Genomic DNA, 26,006 nt, shown 5'->3' with positions numbered 1-26,006 from the left:
AAACATATGCTGGGAACCTCTGCTTGAAACAGGGCCAACTGAAAGAACCAGTGGAAGGGTGCTAGAGGGTACGCAGTAAGGGAGTCACCATATTTCGAATGTTAACTGAACTCAAATGACTCTGTAGAGAAAAAGAATAATGGAAGATGTATTAGTTATAATCTGTAAAATTTTGAAAAACAATCCCCATTCGGTGCAAGCAGTTGATTGTCTTTCCGTTAACTGTACAGAGACCGCATACCGTGTATTTAGGACGAAGAGCTTTTGACATGCAATGTGCCACACAATTTATATACTGACGTGGTTGAATGTGGTAAACTAGATGCCACAAAATTTATATGCATTCAGTAATCCTTCAGTGCACACGATTTAAAGAAGTAAATACTTGTTTAGGTGTTAAAATTATGCAATATAAAGCTCTTTGACTTGAAAAGAGAGTATTAAATTGGAAAAGAGGTAGGACTACATTAAGTTGTTTGTTGGAACGATATGAAAAGAATCCAGTTAAAGGAGTCTTAATCCTTGTTATGACTGGACTAAAGTGAAGGACGTGCTTGACTAACATTTCCACAGAACACACAGAGAGAGGCTGAGCCCATTGTATAACTCTAAATACAACTGTCCTTTGTTTCAGATTTGAAAAAAAAATTAGGGTTAGGCTTAGGCTAGAATAAGCAAAAACACATCGGCACGAATCTGTTTAGAGTGTGCTTAGCACAAATTAAAATAAACAAAACCCTGATTTCGTTGGAAGAGATCCAGTTTTTCGACTGACGCTTGAGACTGTGGACAGCTTTTTAAACGGTTTGTTTACATGTCAGCAATTCCCAGTGATCCATGTCCTGCTGTAAAGAACATCTTTACTGCTCAGAGGAAGACAATAAATTTCCATTCCTGTCAAAATGCAAAGACAGGGGGACTTTGAGTGGTTACGCCCTTTTAAGACACCATCACACAGCGCAGATGTGCGCCCTACATCTGGAGTACATGAATCAAATCTCAGCCTTGCCACCACTGCTAATTATGGCCGGGAGACCGAGGGAACATGGTCGGCCTTGCTCCCGTGGGTGTGTGTACCTTGGTCAGGGTCGCTTTCCATTTTGTTGCTTTATAGGTGGTCATTAACCATGTACATGCATGCATCTTCACACAAAGAGCACTCTCCATGTGCATTGCAGTGCTTGCTGATGTTACACAGATTGTAATACGAAAAAATGCAGTATTGGCCTTGACATGTATCCGAGGAAATATATGTTACCCCTAATCACCTTGATCGACAAGGCTACGGTGTAAGTCGTGCACTGATGAGAGATCATGTGAAACTGACAACACCAAATATGAAAACAGGTTGTGATATAACGTAACTCTTTCACCCTCTCTTTGACCTGATCGTTTTGACAAGTGACTGGCTCCATGCTGTGTATCCTGTAAAAGAGGTTTTCTCATCAGGAGAACGGTCAGAGATGGACTGCAGTCGGAGGGGATATGTCCACGTCACTGCCCATTCATCTCAAGCGTTTGGGGAGACTCTGAAGCCAATGTGAAAGACAATGTAAAGACCTGCTCGTGAATTAGGATGTTTCTTTTCTAAAATTCTGCCCATAGCAGGTCACATGCTAGGGGTGAGCATCTTAGGCAGGAGTCACGCCTTAGGAGATTTGGAGGAAGTTAAAAACATGTGCGTGCTCTTTGACCCCTGCAAAGCCACATTCATATGCCCTGTAAAATTAAAATGTCATAAATAAACCCACTATAGACTATCATTTCAAAATCCTTTTTTCCTCAGGAAGAACTAGCACAGCAACCTTCTCTTTTAGACTATGTGACAGAAAAAGGAAATGATTCTGTATTCTTGGTCAGAGTGAAGACCACAAGCCTATTTCAGCATGGTGAATCTCAAAGCCACTTAACCATGTCTGTAATTTATATACATGGATTGGCTATGTGCTGTCTCCAAGCATGTTTTATTTAAAGATCTCATTGTAAGCATGTCATTTATCATGCATAGCGTCTATAGGAATTTCCACAAGCTTACATCACGGCCAAGAATATTGCTTACCGTGACGTTTTAACATGATCTGACCCAGGCCACGGCATGGCTGTATAGGTGTGCTTGCATGATTTACCTGACTGACACTCACTTAACGGTGAAATTGGAGCGGACTTTATAATCCGGATTCCCCCTGAACATCAGGCACCTGGAACGTTCACGTGTCCTCATTCACTCCCACACTACCACTCATCCCAGAACTGAGTGTGAAACGGTGGAAAACTGGTCCAGCTTGCTGAATGAACTCACTAATAGCAGTGTGTATGTTGGACGACTGACAAATTCAAAGAAAAGTGGCTCTTTATGAGCTGTGCCACGTAGACTGAGACATGCTGACTTAGGTATATTCAAAGCATTGCAGATGGACGCCTGATCTCAAAGGAGGTTAGAATTTGCAGCTATTTCAATATTTTGCCAAGCCTGCGAATCAAACGTCTCATTGCGAGACATGTCTGTCTCTTACTGGCCTACCAAAATCCCATCAATGGGTTCATCTTTAGAAACCAAAGGAAATGAAGAGGAATGTTCTTTTATAGAGGCACCGGACTTTGATCTGTTCACTTTTGCAGTTACTGACATCTTTAATTACATTAATATGAAATAAATGCTTGTTTTGTACCCATGAGTGATTTGTTTGCCATTTTCGCAGTTTTGACGTGACCAGGGTGAGTTTTCACCACCGTCACTTTGGTGTTCAGTTTTTTTTAAAAAAAAAAAGCAAGTGAGAATGCATTGTCTACACAAGATGTAAAGTTTGTCTTAAGATCAAACAAATACTGAGGGATTACAGGGCAATTTCTACTGTCAGAGTTTTAACTACTCGTAACTCAGATTAAAGAGGGAGGTTTTTTTTTTTTTTCTACATGATACATTACCATTGTCAAAGTGTACTTTAAACCTCATTTGGCTCCAGGTTATTTTATATTCATGGTGCAACCCCCCTCTCCCCCCTCCTTTCTGGAACACAGAATTATTAACGACGAAGACTGATGAATATTATTGTTCAAGTCTAATCAGCATAAGAACAGTGCGTGACAAGAACTCCATACCACTGTTGAGTGGAGCATTAAAAAAAAAAAAAAGAAATTAAAAAACATAAGAACATAGTAAACAGATTTCTGGCAAAGAAAGAGACGTTGTAATTACGTCGCCACACACGGACATTCCGCAGCTATGATTTATGTCAGTGACTTTTTGATCCACACTGAAAATGATTAAGAGCCAGATGAAACCAGAACTTCCCATACGACATAAAACAACTAATGATTAATCAACATCAACGCAAAGAAGAGAACTGATAGAATATCTGGTTCCACTGTTCTCACCCTTCTCAATCCTGGACCAGCAGACTTGACAACAAGGACTGCCAGAGAATGACGTATAGATGGCAGTTGAAAATGAATAAATTCTTTCATGCTGATCCATTAAGGTCCAACACAAATCAGACTCATTCCCTACAGTGTGATGTGTGTCACTGAATTGGACTCATTGTTTCAGCTGTTGCATGTCATGGGATCTCATATGATACATTTGTGTGTCTATAATGAAGACCAATTGCTTTCATAAGGGAAAATTTGGCCAGCGAATTTAGGCGGTAGTTACTGGCTAAACATCAAGCTATTCAAAAAGGACACCAGGGGATGACATCATTCCCACTGACACCGTTACAACAACGACAATAGAGACTGGCACTGACGTTGCTTAGGAGTTCAATTAAATAAACTCAATTAGATTTGGATGCCATTTAATTCTGAATGACTGCTTTTAATTGTACAGGCTAAAGCACAGAGGTTTTTTGATGAGAGACAGGCTGTAAATGAAATGGGCAATATGGCAAGGAACAAAGAAAAACACCTATGACTAGACACACCACCCCCCCCACACACACACTTTTTTTCTTTAGCTCAGATGACTGCAGAATTGGGGTCATTTACCTCTTATTTTGCATGGATCCACAGTTCGCAGTTCCTGCACTTTGGGTCCTGTGTGGAGAAAGTAATGCCTCTCACGAAAAGAATATTGTGCAAGTGATAGACTCAATGACTTTGCAAGATGAGATTTTTTCCTCAAAATACTTTTTGGTTGTAGCCACAATAGCAGGCTGCAACAAATATCTCAAACAGCATCTTTAAATATGGTCTCCCACATCCTTGGAGATGACTGGTTTGCTTCTAAGATAAAGATTATTGTTGTCACACTGTAGCATAACTATATCACAGAAAGATCTTCAAGCTGTGCTCCCAGGAGCATGTAAAACATTCAGCACTTAGGTTTACCATTTGTCTTCCATACACTAGCATGGATGACAGGCCAAAATCCTTCCATCTGTGAAGAGCCACACATTTAGGCATCTGGACAACTGGTTCCTATATACTGACTAAGAAATGTATGCTGTCCATTATACAACATATGTGACTAGGTCACTGTGCTGCTATTCAATAAACATATGAAGAAACTACTCAAAAATCAAAGCTAACTTTTTCTGTTCCTCATGGTCTGCTTGCCATCTTGCCACCATCTTTTGTCTCATGTGAGCTATAAAGATCAACATTGTGCCCTGTGTGTCCCCAGCAACTATGACACTTTTGTACCGTTTTATGGAAATACAACTCTTTCTATGGAAAGCTGCATCTCTGCATGACCAGTGCGGGCTCATTGCTGTTAGTCTGGGAACAAGTTCAACGTTTTCAACTAAGATCTTAATTTCACAGGGATTTCCAAAAAAGGACAGGAAGCATTCTGACCACAAGTTGACTAGATAATGTTTTTATACCCTTTGTTTTGTAGTTGTTGACTGCTATGGGTTTCTGGTCTGGAAGTTTAGAACAGTTTCTGAACATTTCAGTATTTTGGATTATGATGGACCAGTGGGCAAACCCATTTAATTTATCCAGGCTAATGAGCGCCAATGATAGTATCATCTAATCAGAGCTTTGGACTTTCTTCCAAAGATAAATACGGAATGACTTGTGGTTGTTCAGTAGACAGTATGCTTTCCATTTAGATTATTTACACATCCAGTGAAATATTTTCAAGCTTTCCAATTTCTGTCGCAGAGGAAGAACTTATACTCTTTCCAATTTGTGTAGTTTTGTGTAGAGCCTCTTTGGCTGTCTTAACACTGTTTAACTTTGAGCCTATAATGGAAGCTTGGGAAGTTATTGTGGTTTGACTGCGGGGCAAAGAGGCACTTGCTCTTGAGAAGTTGATGTTTAGAATATGACCCATGAGACAATCGTTTTGCTCTGTCTAGCCACATTTGGGCAGAAAACAACCCTTAGATTAAAGGCCAGTGGTTAGGAGGACAGGGGATTTCACCGACAAGCACTCACAGCTTTGATTGATGATGACAGGTTTCTGTTATTACTTCCTCAATTAGCTGTCAAGATGAAGCAATTTAGGGTGATCAGTGGATTGCCCTCTAGAGCCTGTAAATACAGAGGTAGCAGAAGTTGAAGTATGAAAAAAGATAGCAGAAGTTGAAGTATGAAAAAAGATTTCAGAAAAAATCTTTGCCTCTTAATCCAGAGAGATATTATCCAAAAATTTTTTTTTTTTTTAATTTGTACCAATGACATGAGCTGCAAATGTATTTACCTTACTTTGAGAACCCAAGAAAAACAAAAACAGAAGTTTGTTTATTTCCTTGTTTCCTCTCTCCATGTGGCCTGAAAGCTGTGGCTGACATTGCCTTTCCAGCTATGGGCTACAGTTGTGTCTTTAACTGAGCACAGCACACTTTTGGGTTTTCGGCTTCGGCAGTTGGGTGACTTCATAGCCACGCCATGAAAATAGCCAGTAAACAACAGGGTAAAGAAGGGTTCAGGCCCAGTAATTGAAGGTTTTAAAGGGTTGCTATGGAACAACAGAACTTAATCCTTTTTTCTCTCTGAGGGAAGCGAAGAATCTGCCTGGCAACCGAACTGTAGATGCATCGCTAAAATGAGGGCAGACCCAAGACCATTAAAGAATGCTATTCTGAATTGTCTAAACCTCTGGAAAACATATGTGGTTACTTTTTATTCTCTCATTTTGTTTGGTTTTATAGATATTTTCTCATGCAACAACTTTAAATCTGGCTAAAAGTGTGATGCTAAATTTACTGTAAATACAAAAAAAAAAAAAAAAATCTTAATGTTCTGTTAATGTGTAGTTAATGTACAAATCCCCCTTCTTTCAACATTACAAACCGTTCCGATATGTCCAGAACAATCCAGTTTTTTTTCTCGATATTCTGCCAAGCCTGTGTTTTGGTTTTTTTTTTTTTTCTTCAGTCTCAAACTCTTGGATCTATTTTGATCTTGAGCAAACAGTTGAATCGCACAGCAGACGTTAGTTTGGACATGGTAACGTCGCGTTTGTTGGCCTCGGGCAGTAGGAATATCAGGTCTGACGCGGTGTGGTAAAAGAGCCTGGTTTAAGTTGCATTGATAAATTGTAGGTGTGGTACGGGTGTGAATGTAGCCCTGGTCAGTAGATCTGGTCTCATGTTTACATTTTTAGAAGCTGCGGTATGGTTTTCCACAGCCTCTTGGCATCGTCTTTGCATGGCACCCCCTAGCAAAAAACACGCATGCCTCACCCCAGGGGGTATGTAGGAGAATGGAGGGTAAGTTCTGGGGCCTGTAACATTTAAAAAAAAACGACTTAATATTAAACCGTGAAAACGAGTTTTGTGCCATTAACAGATAAGCCACAGCAGCTTTGGACTGGCAGACAATTTTTATTTACATTCATACGGTGAAAAAATACAAATGACAAAATTGAATTTACAAAAATGAATAACATGTTATTAAGCCTCCAGATTCTCTTAAATTCATTTTTTTTATTGAAAGCATTTGCAACAAGGTTTTTTTTAGTTGATATTTTATCCGAAAAGTAACCGCATTCTGAATTTGTTTGATGCAACTTCGCTGTACTTAAAATACTAATTGTAATATTTTAACAAGATGTGTTGGCTGTGTGTTTATGTTGCATGTGTGGTGCGTATGTGTATTAGTGTGTGTGTGTGTGTGTGTGTGTGTGTGTGAGACCTTATGAGACAGACACCACCCACCATCCTCTATGGCCGGTCAGCCCTGATTACAGCACTCTTTCTAAAATAGTTAACCACACACCACCCACAAACAGAGTCCGTGAGTACCTCCCTCCGCACACAGACAGATGTCTCCCACTGAGGGATCGCAGGGGAGGGTGGAGCATGACCAAGTTGTACCTGCTCCAACTTCAGTTGTGGTTAACCAACCTAGCTCAGGCTTTCGGATTTTCACTTGAAATGAATAGAATGGGAGGATATAAGGTCCAAAGCCCTCAGACACTGCCCAACTTTATTGTTAGCCACTCATTTTTAAAAACATTCATATAAATTTGCTGGATGTTTCTCTGTTACTAATAATTGGGTCAAAACAGTGAAAGGAAACCAGCAGTTTGTCAGCGAAAGGAAAACAGCAGAGTACACAGAGCTTGAGAATCATGACCAAGTAGGATTTGTGAAGGAAACAGATGGATATCAACCAGACATCTCCTTATGCCCAAAATACACCACATACACAAACACACACACACACACACACACACACACACACACACACACTTGCAGTTCGTGCAGACACCATATGATCATGGATCCCATATAACAGAGTGCAATCAGAGCCTGTTTTTCCAAACAGAGCAGAAGAGAGGGTTATTGGCGGAGATGTCTGACGAATTAACAATGGCAGAGAGCTCCTCTTCAGGAGCAGATCAAAGAGGAGACGTATTATATGCCACACTCCTCACAGTGCTGGAATGCATGACCAGAGGAGGAAGGGCTTCTGCGGCCTAAAATCAAAACCATCACGACTCCGTTCTTCTCTCCAGTTCCATTTGTTTACATAAGAAAGTCAGGAAACAGTGTTACACACTGCTCCCGATCAAAACAGAGCAAACTTAATAAGTGAGAGAGAACTTGGAGTACGGAGTGAAAAAGAACAAAAAAAAAATTCCCATGCTGTGTCCAGAGGTGTATGATGTTTATATACAATGTATGAATATATGAATATATGAAATTTATATACATTGGATTTCACGGATTTTATTTTGAGCCTGTTACTGGGGTGTTGAGCTGATGAATTCTTTTTTCCCCGGAGAAATATTTAAACACACAGATACAGTGATGTTCTCCAAAAAATGTCTGAGTTGCATTGAGGTGCATTGTTCTGATTTGGGGGCAGTCCATAGTGCACCGCACAATATTATTCAAAAGTTTCGGAACAAAGAGGATGAGGGAATTTATTATGCCATAGTTTCAGAACAAAGAATTTTCCAGAACATCATCATCTTCAAAGGCTCAGGCAAAATCCATCAAATGGCTCAGGTTAAAAATATGCCTCCTGTTGAATAACCTTGGTCATGAATATATGCCCCCTGCTGTAGGTACATGGCTGGAATGTGTTATTGTGGAAGCTCAACAGAGACGTTTTCCTCTCTGCGCATTTTAATACTCAGGTTACAGGAGCGCGTGAAGCAGAAAAACATCAAAGTCAAATTCAACAGTTCAACAGTCCTATTTAGAGCTGATGGAAAGAAACAAAGTGCTAATTTAAAGGAAATATCAACAGTAAAAAAAAAAAAAACAAGTTTCCCATGCAATTAGATTGATACACATATAAGATAAGAGGAAAACCAGTAAAAGAATAATATTAGGTTGAACATGTTGCTAAGATTCTGTCACTAAGGGGACAAAGAAAAGCAAAGCCATTAACTCAGTAAAGTCTGTCAGTCTCATTAAGGACTGAGACACAATACCCTGTATTTGTAGAGCTCGGGCAGATGGAATAGCAAGGTTTGGTGAAGCATGACAAAAGGTCTTGACTCTTTAATTGAGTTTTAAAGATCTTCTTCACGGTCTGTCCATCCAATGGTTCGGGCGCCGATCCAGAAACCCTTTACATGACAACTTGAGCCCAAGAGGCCCAGATCTGCCTATAAAAAAACCGAGTGAACGGCCTTCAAGTCCCCATTGCCAGGAGGACAAGAGGAAAGGTTAAAGGTCAGCGTATGAAAAGCGACCCATTCTTTTTGACCATTCCTGCTTGCACAACAAGCATAAACAGCTGGGAAGAAATGTCCTCAAGTGTGCTTTTAATTAAGTATTCAGATGGTTTGTTCTCTCACAAAAAAAAAAAAAAGAACGAGAACGAGAGAGCTCCAGAGAATGAACATATTTGCTTTTACGGCCAGTCACTGGAAAACGCAAGCAGCTCAATGCACGGGCAGCTAAGGATTCGACAGCTGTATTGATGGTCGATTTGAAACTGGTATCTTACGTGTTTTGTAATCATCAGACATGAATAGGTTTTCAGCCAAAGGCGAAAAAAAAAAAAAAAAAAAGGGTAGCTGACGATTAAAGAGTGTGTCATGCAGTATTGATGGGTTTTTTTAATGACCAGTCTGGCTGAACTTAAAGTCCTTTGACTCAATCATCCCTATTTTTCTCCTTTGTTATTTTCCGCGTTTGCCACTAGCCGCTGTTCAATCTGTCTCTCTGCATGTTTTCAGGATGGACTCACAACAAAACTCTTTCCATAAAATGCCTGCTTTCAATAAGTATAACAGGCTGTAGTATAGGGGAGCACAAATGAGCCATTGTCTGGTAAACTAGCATGCTCAGCGTCATGCTAAGTTCTGGTCTTGAGAGGAACCTCCTGGGAATGTACCAGAATGGTTTGACTGAGCCCCAAAAAAACAGTCTCGGAAGGGCCCGAAATCTGTTCTTTATTTCAGGGGTGTGATTGGCAAAATGTTGTTTTCTCTCTCTTTCTCTCTCTCTCTTTCTCTCTCAGTGCTCTGTCTAGTCAAAGTGGCAATGTGACACTGCTTTGGATCAAGGGGCAAAGCTTGAAAAGAGAGAGAGAGAGAGAGAGAGAGAGAGAGAGAGAGAGAGAGAGAGAGAGAGAGAGAGAGAGAGATCCATTTGCATTTGAGGTGCTGGTTCCACTCTGCCCCTGCTGGCTCCAGCTGTTCCTTCTCACTGTCCTCACGGTTCATTTTTTCCAGTCGTTACTTATTTCCATTAATTAGGAAAGGCTCCTGGCCTTCCGTGAGTGCTGTCTCCACACGGAGAAGCAGATCCATAAGTTTTGCCTTAATGCCCAAACCTGTGTCAGCCTGCCATGGCACAATGGATGGATGGGCTTCCCAAACAAGTCAAGCAGCAGGTCTTTGCCAAACAACTCTGCACCAAACCACGTTTCCACGAGCACATGTCGAACGTGACCCTTGAGTTTCCAACTTGTGGATAAGCCAACATTACATTCAGGTCGAGCAGAGGTAAGAACCTGTTTCTAAACGCAGGATAGCATAAATGAAGAACTATAAAAGGTATTGTGGAACACCGTTGCCAAGTGAGTATGAAAATGTAAGTTTTACAATCGAGTGATCTAAAGTTCAAACTGTAGGAGTCTGCGAAACTTATTTCTGTACATTTTACAGAGTCTGTATAAATAAAATTCGATCTAACAACTAATGTACAGAGAGTATAGAAATACAATGAAATGTATATGTAAAAAGTACATTCTTTGCACATTCTCCATACTGTCAAACTGACAAAAGCATAAGACGCATAAGAAGTTTTGGGAAAAGCATGTAAGAGAAAAATGAGAAGGGAGAGATTAGAGAAGAGCTGTGCAAACACATCGCTCCAACAGACAGCGTGACCTTCCTCTGGAATCAAGGACATTTCTGCGCCTTTTGTGCAGGGATGGAGGACAAATGACACCAACAAATTCCTCACGTTGTTTTAATAGCCACACAAATGGCCCAAACAATGTTGTTTTTGAAAGACCGCGAAGCTTTGTCACAAGGCTTGCGATTAAAATTAGCCGATAAGTCACTAGTCGGCAACATCACTATCAATTAAATAAATAAATAAAATCTTGACACGCTCAATGTAATAAGTAGTCAGAGACTTCTAGATTCATTCCAATTAAAATGCAGATCTTCTTAGGTCAAGATAAGTGATATGTGCTGAAGCTATCCCAACAGAGCTTATTAAGAAGATGGATAAGTCCAGATTTACTGGGGTTTTAAGAGCAGGCCATAAGAGAGAGGTTTGAGAAATGTCTAACAGGGCCTCAGGCAAGTGGACAAGACTTCAGATTGTGTTACAAACAAAGGGCTGTTTGAATATTACAAAAGGAACAGTGTGCATCCGATTGTTTATTTATTACATAGTTTCAGTCTGAGTTAGGCGACGGTGTGTCAGTCACTCTGGTTAACATCCACAGAAACGGAACAGCGAAAGGCCACATGCTGAAAAAGCCATTCTTAGGGGTCATTTTGGAGTGGTTAGCAGGAGAATTTCTCCTTTATGTCGCTTTTTTATGTGAAGAACAGTAAATGCAGACAGTATGACCACTGAGGTGACTGAAAGCATTTTATAAGAAGTTCACATGGTGCAAACCCTTGTGTGATTGGCCAGTTTGGGCAGATGGAAAGCGTGACTCAGTTATTGCGGTTAAACTGAGAGAGTGCGAAACCGTTGTGTGCGTGCGTGTGTGTGTGTGTGTGTGTGTGTGCGTGTGTGTGTGTGTGCGCGCGCGTGCGTGTGTGTGTATGTGTGTGCGTGTGTGTGTGTGTGCGTGTGTGCGTGTGTGTGTGTTAACAAAACACAAGGCTGTTTATGAGAGTCTCCAGCACTGACATTAAGAACTTCTTCAGCGAGAGAGAAAAAGCGAGAGCACGAAAAGCCGTCTGAATGGACGAATTTGAGAAATGAAAGAAAGAGGGAGAGGCAGTATAATTCTAATAAAATTACAGCAGATTCACAATAGTTGCCTGAGGTAAGAGTCATGAACCGTAAGTTCATTACTGGGCCAGCCACTCCTGAGACGATGGTAGAAAGAGATTATGCAAGGCCAAATACATACTGCAGATTTAATAACAACTTTTGTGGTGTTGACAAGAATTGCTGGTTTTGGACATGTGTAAGAGGTCCAACTAATAAAAGCCTAATAAAAACTATGATATTTGATGATCACTGATGATCGCAGTACGGACACCTAAAACCAAATCTCAGCGAGGGTGACAGATATGAAGTGAAAACAAGCCTGAAAGATGTTGAAACGTCGAAGATAAACTGCGGCGCTGCTAAAATAAGCCGCGTCCTCATTTAGGAACGTATTGAAACTCGGCATTTGGAACACGGGAACGCATATGAGAAGAGATGAAATTCTCATAAACCTATGGCTCTATAATTTCATTATCAGCTCCAGGGAATAAATCATGACACGAGTTCATAATGACCTAGTTAACCGTTCCATGAGATGTTTTTTGGGAATGAGGAGAGATTAGTTTGGCAATTCATACACGCGTCTGTGAGACACCATATGCTTCTTTAAAGAGAACATCCAAAAACAACTTCTTCTGGCACCTGGTAGCTACTCTTGGAAGAATAACGTGGAGACTTTGCTCACTGCTCATTTCTCTTCCACGAATGTGTCACGCTCACAACTTTCTCTGGAGACCAGGATTAAGAACAGTTTAAAGATGAATAAATCAGTCTAATAGAATACATATTGTGAAGAAACAGCAGGATGATCGGTCAAAGACCCATCTGAGCGTTGAAACAGAAATGATAATTGCTTTTTGTTTCCTGGTATGGACCTAAGAAGAGACTTTTTTTGTTTTCAGAGTCAGTACCTTCTTTGCAGAATTAGAGAAATCGTTTAATGTAGACAAAGACACCATTTTTTGATTACAAATAATTCCTTTCCATTCTTGTAACTTCAGCACACGCACATACACATCTACATGCACACGCACGCGCACACACACACACACACAGGGCACATACACACTTCAAACAAAGGAGACCACTGAGAAAGAAGGCTGGAGGTAGGAGGTGCTATTCGCCATGATGACCACAAGGTGGCAACACCACATGTTACAATCTGCTTTAAAAAGAAAAAAAAACAAAGCAAAACCTGGAACAATGACATTGGGCTGTAAGTACTTTATGAATCACAGTGGATTTACAACCAAATTTTATGGCAAATCTACCAGCATTGCACTGTTCACACTAAATAAAGTGATGGTATGATTAGTTTTCAACAGTGTCCATGTAGCATTGCTTTAACTGTGCAGCACTGATGAAGTATTTAAAAAACGTCTTTGCATAAAATGTCCACTAGATGGAGCCAGCTTCCAATTTAAAATACTTATAAATGCTGAGAAGAGTGAGACTGTAGAAATGAAGAACTGTAAAAATGGGCATAGAACTGAAGAGCACAGTGTGAGAAATGTGTGTGTTTATAGGCTCTTATTCAATTAAACATAATAAATGGAATTCAGCTGTGGGTGGAACCTGTTCATTCAAACTGCAATATGTTGGGCTGAGGGTAAATCTCAGTGCTAGACTTTAATGTGTGTACTTTACCGTGCAGCCAAAGAAAGACTTTTTTACTTAATGAGGTTAAAGCAACTTAGATGTTGTTTGTCATTTTAAAAAGGCATGGTATTTCTCTCTCTCTCTCTTTCTGTGTGTGTGTGTGTCTGTGTGTGTGTCTGTAGTATGTATGTGGTGAAGTATGAACCATATGAACAGTTCTGAAATGGAAGCAATAAGTCGCTGATCATTTCTAAAATGTCACGGAAAGTAAAGAAGAGAGACACATTTTTCAGGGTTGAAGGTTTCAAACATATTACACGCGGCATATGTGGAGTAGGCTGTAATGTTACATGACGAAGAAAGGCCACTGACACAGAGTAGAACTAAGCACAAGCTCCAACTCAACAGATTCTTGTTGTCAACAAAATTAGGTTTTATATTGGCCATGCACTCAATGGCAAATCTCAGAAATGAACAAAAATTTACAGTGAAAGAACAAGAAAAAAAAACCCCTGCTAGTATTCCACCTCCCTGTGTGACTAGAGAGCTTATCTTTCAGGGGCTAGTGCTGGTGAGCCAGTTTGCTATTATTTAAATTGGCCCACGAAACCCTGGGCCTCCGGAAGACTCTGTTCCACAGTAACTTTGGATATGAAGTCAACTGTGACCAGCAAAAAGAAAATGTATTTTTAAAAAATAAAAAAAAGGTCTATAAATGTTTGCTAATTTAAAAGCCTTTTTTTTTTCACAGAATCTACTATGAGAGCCACGTTAAAGAGCAGATATAAAAACCACACAGAGTGAATACAATAGAATTTTAATTTCAGGCATTTTAATTACATTTTTCTAATTGCTGTTCTGAAAACCTCATCCACACATTCAGCCTAATCCTTTGAACTCAGAGAACACATAAGAAAAAATTTAATAACACGGAAGATCAAATCGCAAAAAAATCAAATAATTCCTAATTTGTTTTCAGAGTGGCCTGAATGTAACAAGCCTTGAACAATACAGAGTGGAAAATCACCTCCAGAATGATCTTTACTGTAGTCATACAGAACAAATGAGTGGGTCTTATATCTTCACTAAGCTCAGACAGTAATGACCGGGGAGATTTCTGACTCCCAGCCCACTTAATGACAGACAGCTTCAATATCCCGTTTTATGACCCGAAACAATAACAGTTTGATGTGGAAGAACACACATTCACGAACGCGGTTAGACCAGTTCTCTCATCTGGTACTGCCTGTCCCCGTCGCACTGAGCCAGCCTCAGACTCCTTATTTAATCTCTCCTCTCCTCCCGCGTCTCCACGTTGCCGTGTTTGACCTGTCGGACTGTGATTAAAAAGTCAGACGGAGGCCTTTTTTTTTTCTTTCTTTTTTTTTTTCGACGCCACGGTCACGGCGAAAGGCACCAAAGCCTGGTTTATTCGGCCATACGGACTAAATGTCAAAGAACCAAATCGATCTCGATTCTTTCATTTATTTGTTCATTCCTTTATTTTTAGTCAAATATGGACCAAATGAGGATGGAGGTCAGTACTTGACTATGGGCAAAGAGACTGAGTTCAGAAATAGAGTTTATGAGGTTTTGTTGTCCTGGGGGGGGAAAAAAAAGAAAAAAATCAGCTCATGGTGGAAATACACTGTGTGTGTGTGTGCGCTTATGAAATTCCGTCTGTGACAACCGGCGTGGGCCAACACAGTTTCCACCAAATTTAGCAAATAACTTAAACAACAGCGCAGGTGTTATAATCTGCTACACGACGCCAGATGTACTGAATGACTGTTTAGCTCTGGATTGTTTGAATATCTGAGATATCATCAAAATGCCTTTTTTTCAAAAGAGCAGTTCCAACCTCGTTGCCTCAGCTCGCGCAGTTAGCAAATTCGTCAAGTTACGTAAGTTCTTCTGTCAGGGATTGTTGTAACTGGACAACAACTGGAAATACACTGGCATTAATGTGGTATGGCGTGTGTTATGACATGCGCAGCGAATGACAGTGTCAAGACATCCGAGAGTCAGAAAGATCAAAGAGCGTGTTCCTTGTTAGGCCTTTCCTCGTGTCAAACGGCTTTCTCTGTGAAGAATAGGTTTGGCTATGAATTTTTAATGGGGGATGGTACAGGGTATGTCTATTATGTGCTCTCTTTGGAGAGAAAGCAGGAAAGTGCTTAAGATTTTGCAATTACCTCTCAAAACAAACTATGTGAAATTCTTACAGGTCACCATAACAAGATGAGGAATTTTACATTTATCTTAATTTCCTTGAAAATAGCACATTCAGAAGACCCATTGCTAAAATGGGATGTTCAGGTGCCAAATAAAAGAATTTTATTCTCCTTACTCCTCTGCCTTCAGGCCACACTGCAGCTGATACCACAAGACTTTCGAGGGGCTTTAATGTTTAAGTAAAGGAGAAAACCGAGACTGAATTGTCTGAACCGATAAATTAGAGATGTTCTCTACTGCCGGTCATCTTGTCCCGTCCTTCTCATTCTCTCTCTCTCTCTCTCTCTCTCTCTCTGTGTGTCTCTCTCTCTCTCTCTTTCTTTCTCTCTCTCTCTCTCCCCCTCTCTCTGTCTCTCTCTGTGTGTCACTCTCTCTCTCTCTCTCTCTCTGTCTCACGCACACACACACACACACACACACACAATCACACATTTGCAGTTTCTGACCAATCACAGGAAATGATATAACTCTAAGTGAAAATGGCAATCGCAGTTGAAGTATAATCAAAGTGACATAACAGTCAGTGTGCTTTAAAAAAACACGAATAAATATTTTTGGAGTGTGTTATCTGAGTCCACTAGGCATCTGTGGGGGGGGGGGCAGTTTAGGTGAATTTAGCAAAATATCAGGAGTGATGCAGCCAACCTTCCTAAGTTTAATCACTGTAGGTTTTAATTTTTTTTTTTTTTTTTGTTTAGCATGTCCACGTTGAAGAGATTAATCATCTAAACATGCACAGATTCCTTTCACATCTGCAGCGTGTCAGTGCTACGCTGTTCTATGAGAGACTTCAGGGATCCACCGAGGTCGTATGTTATTTTTATTGCTGTTCAGCCTGCCCGCTCTGTCCAGAGTGGAAAAGGTTTTGTCTCTCTTCTTTCTTTTACAATCTGCTCGACTTTTTGACAAACAACAATAACTACAGTACTGTTTTTCTAAAAGTGTCAAGAAGTTGAAAGGTCAAGGATTACATGAATGGATTTTTATGGCTGCGATTAGCATATTTCACATTATTAATTAGTGTAAAATATCTCCAACAGCACTTTAAACTTTCACATAAAATTTTTAACAATTACACTCTGAGCCAAATTAGTCATAAAAGGCAGTAGTTTTATTACCCCGCAAGAATTAGCGGCACGCTGACGAATAGCAGTGCGCTTGCTATTTTACAAGGTTTTGTAATGTTTCAAAAGTAAACAGACAAAATGAATAAACAGATGACAGTCTACATCAGGCTCAGCTGAATCCTCTTTTGTTTTTTTCAGAAACGTGTGTGTTTTGGAGAGGTCTTTGACTTTCAGACTTAGGCCAAACGTTCAGAAAGAGGATGATACCCTTGAGATCTGATAAGCTCACGCTGTGAGAGATCGGTTCAGACGTGACACGAATTACCCCCTTCTGGATCAGATGAGACGTTTCCTTTTTTTTTTTTTTTTTCCACAGGGGGGCAGTGTGTTGAAGAATCTTACCCTGACTTAACATCTAAAGACAACTTAAGATCATATCCCATATACCTCCATGATACGATCAAACCCAGTAAACCGTTTCATATTTAATCAATTTTATCCAAACTCAAGAGACTTTGCTTCGTGAATGAACTACGTTTGATAAGGCTTAACAGTATGACTCACAATAGAGCGGAAGATGAAACTGGACAAGGGATTTTTTTTTTTTTTTTTTTAATTGTTTTTTCTTTTGTTTTTGGCTTTTTTTTTTGTTCACGGGGTGAGGGTAAAACGTCTGATTTCTCATGGTGGAATGCCATAAAGTGCATATGGGGTGAGATCCCGCAGGGTTCTGAAAGACTTCACACGCCTTAAAAATAACTCTTTCTCTCGTTCTTTCTCTCTCTCCCCCCCCCCCCGCTCTCACTGTGTCTCTCTCACACCATGCATCAAACCGGATGACGTCATGGCAAGTGTTTCGTCCCTGGGATTCACACAACAAATCCAATCTCAGCAGAGCACAACAGGGTATTGAAAGTCATCGGCTTTCGACTCGGGGTTAGAGGAGCGCTGTGGTCAGGGGAGTCTCCAGGAGTGACATTTAACGAATCAAACAGGCCTGGAAATGACATTCTCTTATTGCCGTTCTGGTTATTGTGTGGAGTCACTTCTTTATGAAGTGCTCTATGGTTTGGCCTGTGATGACAATGAATCAGTTCGCAATGAAGATCGATGGTCGCCACTGATTAATAAAATCCAGAGGTATAAAAGAGTTGATGTATTACTGTATTTTTGCACTTTGATCTCGGGACATGAAAGTTTCTATGAAGGTCCTTGTGTTCTTTTCTTCAGCTAAATATTGTATTTCATTTTGCAACAGAAGAGGTTTGTACGATTTCAATAAACTTCCTTTTTATTTCTGTGCCGATTTAGAAAAAAAAAAAAGTAGAAGTTATGTGAGATTATTCCATACAATGAATTTTATATACATTTTGTAAAATGTCAGTAAAAATTCAGCAAGTCAAAAAAAAAAAAAAATCCACTTTGTTTGAATTTTCTATTCTCAGGTCTGTGTGTATTTTCAATGGAGAAGAATGGTTGAGTAAAGTCGTTTTGTGTTGTGTCACTTTGATTACACTCTGTTAGATCAGTTAGATTCTTGCATAGATTACTAGTGCAGCACTAAGCAATCATGTATAGATGGAACTAAGGACACCCATGCCAAGGTGATCATGTTACTTTTTGACTGGATTTCAAGTGGAGAATAATTTGGTGAGCAAATCGCCCGACTAATGTTGGTGAATCACCTTCCAGAACCTTTCTTCTTCACAGTTTTAATTTAATATTAAGTGCTGCCTCTTTCACTGCGGGTGGAGATTGTTGTATTTATTCCTTCAGCTTACACTTTTTCTGAGAGTAATTTATTTTCCATGTTCGAAAGCTACAAGCCTCTGGAGTCATTTTGGGGTTAAGTAACTGGTTCAAGGACACATTGGCAAAGAGCCAGTGAACTCAGGAATCAAAGCCACAACCCTCCAGTTGCCAGGCTGTTTTTCTTCCCACAAAACCACACACCGCCTCACCACTAAACCACCAGACTGTTCAGTGTGGGGAGACTCAGAGAGATCACTCAAAAAACAAACTGCCTTACTTCAATATTCATTCCAACGCCTCCAACATCCAGAGCATCTCGTATTTTTTTTTTATAAATAACACTAATGCAAATAAATACCAAGTGCTGTCCTGTCTTCTCAGATCAAATGGTTACTACACACAGCATTATCTAAGCTGTCCACTTTTTGAAAAATGTCCAGTCGGGGCCCACACCCCTCCCGAGAAACATATTGTTTAACGACCAGATTTATATTTTCTCACCGAAAACGAACCCCCTACGGCGTCTGCTTAGCGTCTTGCTCTGTTCCCAGAGCCGATGAAGGATCGAGTTCCTGTGGCCACATTTGTATAGTGTAATTTACATAAAATCGAGGACCTTGGCTTAGTCTCACTGTATGGATAACTGGCTGACAAGGACAAGGTCAGGATATTGAGCTTGGAATTTATTTTAAACGCAGCCTAGACTTGTCGGCACACCTCAGCAGTGTGTCCAGTGATCCTGTACATGCACCACTACCTACTCTTTGATCAGATCATACTTTACATAAGAACTTTGTGTGAGCAGTTCTTGGCTTCGCGAGCCTGAGGAAACATGATGAGTGGCCTTTTTTTTTTTGAGAATAGCAAGAATGGTATTCTTCATGGAGATGCTTTCAGGAATGATTTGTAAGCATTCCGGCGAAAAACAGCATGTTTTAGAGAATGCATAGTGATTTTCGGTTTTTCAAAAATTCTTTGTAATGTGAAATCCAGGACTCACCGAGGAAAAAAAAAAAAAGACAGACAGACAGAAAGAAAAACAAAGAGCTTCAACTTCCAGACTCAGATTTCAGAATAAGTACCATCCTCCTTTTTATATATGACTCACCTTTTCCACTCCAACTTTTGCGGTTGATGCGCTTGCCGAACGATACCGCAGTATTTTGTAAATTTCGTAAGCATGAAACATCCCCGCAAACTTCATCAGGCTATGCAATGCATATGAGCCTCCTATGGCAGCAGACAGAAAAGTTAACTGACTTCATACCAGAAATTCTGCTTTGGTTCTTTGTCAAAACAAGTTAATGCCATGGCCTACACATAATTCAGAATTATTTGGCTCCCAGAATCCTTTAACTTGTTGAGAGAAGACGAAGTGTACATGTTGGCATTCAAAAATTCCAATCGTTAATCATTGGCTAAAGCAGACTCAGTTAAGTTACGTCTCTAAGCAACAGCTGCAGTCTGCAGGAATGATGTTTGTCTTTGTTTTTGTACAGTAAGAAACACAGTGAAAGATCTGTCCACAATCTATAATTTCTTCAAGGTCTGTTTGAAAAGATTGCCCCCTTATACACTCCTGGTTTTCACACTTTGCAATTATGAAAATGACATTGATTTATGGGTAAAATACTTGGTAAATTACTTATGACAGGATGTTGTTCAAAGCCCATAACTAATTTCTGTTGCTCTTGCCATGTCAGGAAACATTTGTGAGCCAAAGACACTGCAGAAATATGTTAACTGATTCATTCTCTGTGAAGTTGATCGCAAAAGAGCAATTTGAAAGACAAGTATCAGATCTTAACAAATTTCTTTCAAAATACTGAGAGATTTTTTTATATTTATTGTATTGGACAGCCTGGTGTGAGACTCCTGTATGGTTTGTATACACATGTTGTGTATGTTGTTCCCTGTTAAGACACACTGCATTGTGACATACAGTCTCTCTGTTTTCAGTCTTCAGTACCTGAAATCAGTTGGTTTTTCTAATTCTAATGTTTGGCTTTCAAAGCAGCACACCACAGTCATACTGTGATCAATGTAAACCTCTGTAAAGACTATGTTGTGGAAAAAAAAAAGAAGCTCAATCAAGCATTTCTTTGGAAATGAAATTTTGAAAAAAAAAAGAAAAAAAGGAAAGAAATTCCCACTAAGTTGTCTTTTAAAAATGATGTCTCTATTATGCTCTGTATGCTTTGCACAAAATATCAGCAATATTTTTTAAGCATTTGTGATGAATCACTTTTGAAGGCCTGGTTCTGAGCCCAGTGGATCTGGGCACAATATGCACATTTTAGATGTAAACCAGTTCAGATGGCTTCTTAAGAACTGTCTGGTTTTGTCTCCACATAATCTAAGTCTTCTATGGTGTCTTAAAGATGTGAAACCATGTGCCATTGAGGCCTAATTTGCTTATTTGTTCAAATGGCTCTTGTTTTGCTGCCTCTGCTCCTTGGCTTTTGGTGCTGTTTTTACCTCTAAAGACACTTCTATGAGTGAGGGTATTTTTTGGCTGCAGGAAGTTTTTTGTTCACGTTGATGTGGAAAACAAAGCACCATATTTTGTTACCTCACATCAACAGGAACTATGAACCCATGTCACCGGTTTCTCCTGTACCATAAGGGTGGTATGGTCTTCATGTTGTTCTAAGGGCAGAACAGCCAGTTTAACAGTGATTGTTTCCTTCACGTTAAATCTGACAAAATATGCAAGCATCAAATTTACGTGGAGAGAATTAAATCAAACTCTCAGTGTTCATGAGATCTGAGGCTGGCACGTTTATGATGCAAAACTTCATAATGTTGACAAGTAATAAAAGCTTTTGGCTTGTGGAGTTTGTGTTCCAGATGCTGTTTGCCCGAATGACTGATTTGTAATTGTAAATTATGTCCCCGGTGCGCCAACTTGGCTGTCGTACTTTAAAAATATGCCTTCAGACCTGTCGTACAAGGAAACTTCTGTGTGATGGAGGTGTTGTCGGCGTAAATAACTTTTTGTCTGAAGGAACCATATTGACTTGAAACAAGGATCATCTTTTCGGGGAGATTTGCTATGAGATTGTCAAAAGGGACAAATTTATTCAGAACTTACTACCTCCGAGAGATAAAGCGGAGCGCAGCTCAGAGTTTTGCAAACAGTTGTCTTGGGATCATGAATTGCTGTTATGTGTTAGAGGACACATATTACGTCTGAAATCATTTCACAGCAAATCTCTAGGGCTGAAGATCAACATCTCAAGCGTGGGAAAAGACACTCCATTGAAACGTATGTGAAAATAAAAAAAATACATGAGACCTTTGACAATTTATATATATATATATATATAAAAAATTCTGTATTATTATTTATAATTTACATCATTCAGTTTAAGCAGCAGTTTTTACAGTTTTTATTTTTATACATGTTGGGATATATTTACAGACGTGTTTTAACAGAATGCAAGATTTTTTTTTTTCTGATGGTTCACTGGTTTTGAAAAGTTTCACTTAAAATGAATTATATCATAAAATATGATCAGATAACTTCATTCATGTTGTGGATTTTGACTCATATTGTGTCTGTGTAGCATACAGACACACACTCACAACTGCAGGCTTTCACCCAAAAACTCAGAATCTGTGCAAATTGCAAGTGACAAACCACAGCTGCTTTAATTCTGGAGAATGGAAGATTTTCATCAGTCAATAGATAAAATAATACAATATATACAAAATTCTTGCTTGAACCACGTACAGCCAAAAGATAGAGTTTTGAAAGACCTGATTTATCTTGTCTGTTGTGTAACATCAAATGTTTTTTGTGTGAGATTTTTCTTGGCAAATGTTTCTTACAGAGATGTTACATAATTCGGTGATATTAAATCATCTTCCCTATCGCAAAAATCCTTTTTCTTTACAAATACATTTTAGTACAAACCAATGTACATACAATAAGTATAAATATGTATGAACTAGACTTTTTGTTTCTTAGCTTCTCTTCCCTTTAGAAATTCAAAATTTCTGACAATGTTCTCTTGTCTGCGATCTCTCCCTACGCAGTTCATTTTATTTTCCACATGATGAAAGCAAAAGCGACAGTACTTTGAATTGCATTTCACATGAGTCGAACCAAATCTGTCCGATCAGAGCAAGTCATTTATTTGACTGTTTTTAAGAACTGCGAGTTCTGTCATACAATTGCCAAATGGCTGGTAAAAATTACTAAGGTCTAAATTCCCTAGGCTTAACCTTGTAGCGGCTTTTCACAAAGTGGGTCTCGGAGAAGATCTGTTGTCATTGGTTAAAAACGTAAGACTTAAACCATTAACTCTGGCAATTAAGCATTTAAATTTGTTCACAGTGAAGCTTTTACGCACTAACATTGTCTTTTAGCAACTCTTAACCATTCAGAACATGATCATTTGAATATGAGCATTGTTGCAGTAAGGTAAGGATGTCTGAACAAGGCCGTACACAACCCTGACTTCCCAGCACATTCATGAACAGGATGTTCTCAGCAGCTTTTGACAATGGGAACAGATTTGTCATCAGCGCTTGGCTGTACAGTATTAATCAATACAAAATGTGTATCCAATCAATACATATAATCCAATCAACACAACACAAAAGAATTGACTATGTATGTTTTTGTGTATCCGTGTGTATCCGTGTGTGTGTGTGTGTGTGTGTGTGTGTGTGTGTGTGTGTGTGTGTGTGTCTACGGGAAAGTGGACCGTCTGGCCTCCAGCTTACCTTCCGGATGTTATCTCTGAATCCTTCCTTTCTCTTATCTTCACATGGAAAGATGACACTCGCTTCAATGGCTTCATTTAGTAGACTCTAAGGGAGTTCAAAGTATCCAGATTTAATAACTGAATAACTGAAGTTTTATTGGGGTTTTTCCTTGGTATTGTCTCTGTAGTTTCCCAAGACCTTGACAATACAGTTTCAGGGAACAAAGCTGCCCAGATTCCCATGGGCGGGCGTGTCAGTGAAGGTCGCTCTCCTTCACATCGTGAAAATGCAGGGAGGAGCCCTTGAAAATGACGGTAAAATGGAACAAATTTCGTCCAAATGTGTTACATCACTTGGCAATGCTATACAGCTTGTAGTACGAAAAGAGACTTCATATGTGTTGGAGTAAATGTGTACTTAACTCACCCCTCTGCAAGATTGCTCTTGAACCAGTGGGAAACCATAGATAATTGTTCATTCCCATTTGGGTTGAAAATAATGGTTCTAAAAAATCATAAGACAAACAAAACACTTAATTCTGAGAATTATGAATTATGGTCTGAGACCGGAACATCTTCCAATGAATGTCCATATGAAATAAGACATTGAGGTCATTGAACAGTGCTGTATTCTGCTTGGAAACGTTAGTAGTATTCAGTGTTTAATGAACATATCACATGTTGAGGGCCACGCTCTTCTAACAGTCTGTAGAGGAAAAGTAACAATAACAGGATGTGTATTGTTGTTGGGTAAGAGAGCATATGGGAAGAGAGGGGGGAGAGAGAGAGAGAGAGAGAGAGAGAGAGAGGAGAGCTCTTCAGTCTTTCTTTCATCATATGAGTTTCAGGGCAGTCTCTTCTTCCATAATGGGTCTCATCCTCTCCTGCTGGCCAAAAAAAAACAAAAAAAAAAAACAAATCTGGTGTGTAAATCTGTCTCCTTCTTCTTCTGTCTAGCTCTCCCTTTCTCTTTGTATTTGTTTGGTCTCCTGTATATAACTCATGTCTTTTGTAAGAGAAATGCGATGAGAGCAAGTTAGGCCATCGGCAAAACAACAATCAATAAATTAAATCATAATTCCAAAAAATTTTCCCCAAAAGAAAGATATTTTCAAGGTTTTTAGAAAGGTTGTTAGCACTCTGATGACAGTTCGGGGTCTACATGTTGCTTCTTTTGCAGAATCCCGAACACGCTAAAGGAAGCTGTTTTCCCTCATCTGTCTGACTCTGACCAGTTTACTAAACACGTGTGATGAGATGAGGAGTACCATATGTTACCCAGACAGCACGTAGTGAATGTCCTAACCATCAAACTTAACCAAAAGCCTGAAAGTTATTTTGTTAATACCCGATTGATTTATGTGTCCATAACCGTGTGTTGTGTTTAAGCATTAGACTGAACATACATGTACATGCACCAGTAATGTTTGTGCTCGCATGTGTGTTTGTGTGTGTTTGTGTGTGTTTGTGTGTGTGTGTGGGGGGCGGGGTGCGTGTGTGTGTACGTGTGTATGTGCATGCGTGTGTGCGTGTGTGTGTATGTGTGTGTGTGCGGGTGTGTGTGTGTGTGTGTGTGTGTGTGTGTGTGTGTGTGTGTGTGCATGCGTGCATGTGTGCGTGTGTGGGTGTGTGTGTATGTGTATGTGTATGTGTATGTGTATGTGTGTGTTGGGGGCGCTTGTTAACATTGCATTAAGCTGAGTCAGCAGTACATGTCCGAGTGGGTGGGACAAGGCTTCAGAATTGGAAGCAAACTGCTGGTGCCGTCATAGCTGTTCAAGTGTAACTTCTCCTACATACATGTGTTACCTTTTTGCTCTTGCTCTTAATGACTGTTTTGATATCAGCTTAGTTCAAGTGCTTACACTTCAGTTGAAATGCTTCTTTAGGAGATTGTGGATATTTCTCTTTAGTACTTGACAGCTTTCCTTTTCTTGAGGAGGAGGAGGAGGAGGAGGTGGACTTGAGCTAGAAGGAGAAAGAGAATGAGGGATGATAACTAAAAAATGTCATAAAAAATCGTACATAAAAACAAATTGAAGAGTCATGCTAAAAATGGTTTTGTATTACGGTTTACTTACAAAGATGTTTGCTTGAGACCAAAAAACAATAACAGATTACAATACAAAGAAAATTTGTTCATTCCCCAAACATTCACTTCATTGGCTCAAAGATGTTTTCAGTTTATGCTGAGTAAAGTGATGCAAATTGAACTCTCCCAGATACTTTTGGTACAATGATTACTCCACTAGATATGTCCTACCAGCTGTGCAGTGACTGAGAAACACTGTTCATGGCAATTCTGTTCAAAGGAAACGGTTTTAAAAGCATTGGGTGCATTCTAGGAGAGTGCCAGCCAGACAACAATTTGCCCAGTTGATATGTAGACTACAAGTGATTTGTTTGTTTGTTTGGTTGGTTGGTTTTTATTTGGCTTGGTTTTTGATTGTATTTTTGTTTGTTTATTTGTTTGTTTGTTTTGTTTATTGGTTCAGGAGGGTATTTCAAAAAGAGGGTTTAGTGAAAACTCTGAGTTAGTTAACTCAGAGGGAGTAATAAACCTCCTAATAGAGCAGTCCTTCGGCTTCACTCTCCTAGCAAAACAAAGCCATGAGGCTCTTCTATTAGGAGGTTTACTACTTGTTCTGAGTTAAGACAGAGTTTTCACTAAACCTGCTTTCTGGAATACCCCCCAGGTCACCTTACAGTGACGTCAACTCAAATGTTTCCGGAACATGAAGAGATGAGGCATGAATATGTAATTCATATTTACATATCACTGAATTACAAAGGACTTTAAAATGTAAAATTCTGATGCT

This window comes from Chanos chanos, chromosome 4, assembly GCF_902362185.1.
Source record: "Chanos chanos chromosome 4, fChaCha1.1, whole genome shotgun sequence".
NCBI lineage: Eukaryota > Metazoa > Chordata > Actinopteri > Gonorynchiformes > Chanidae > Chanos > Chanos chanos.
This window is presented reverse-complemented; position numbering follows the sequence as displayed.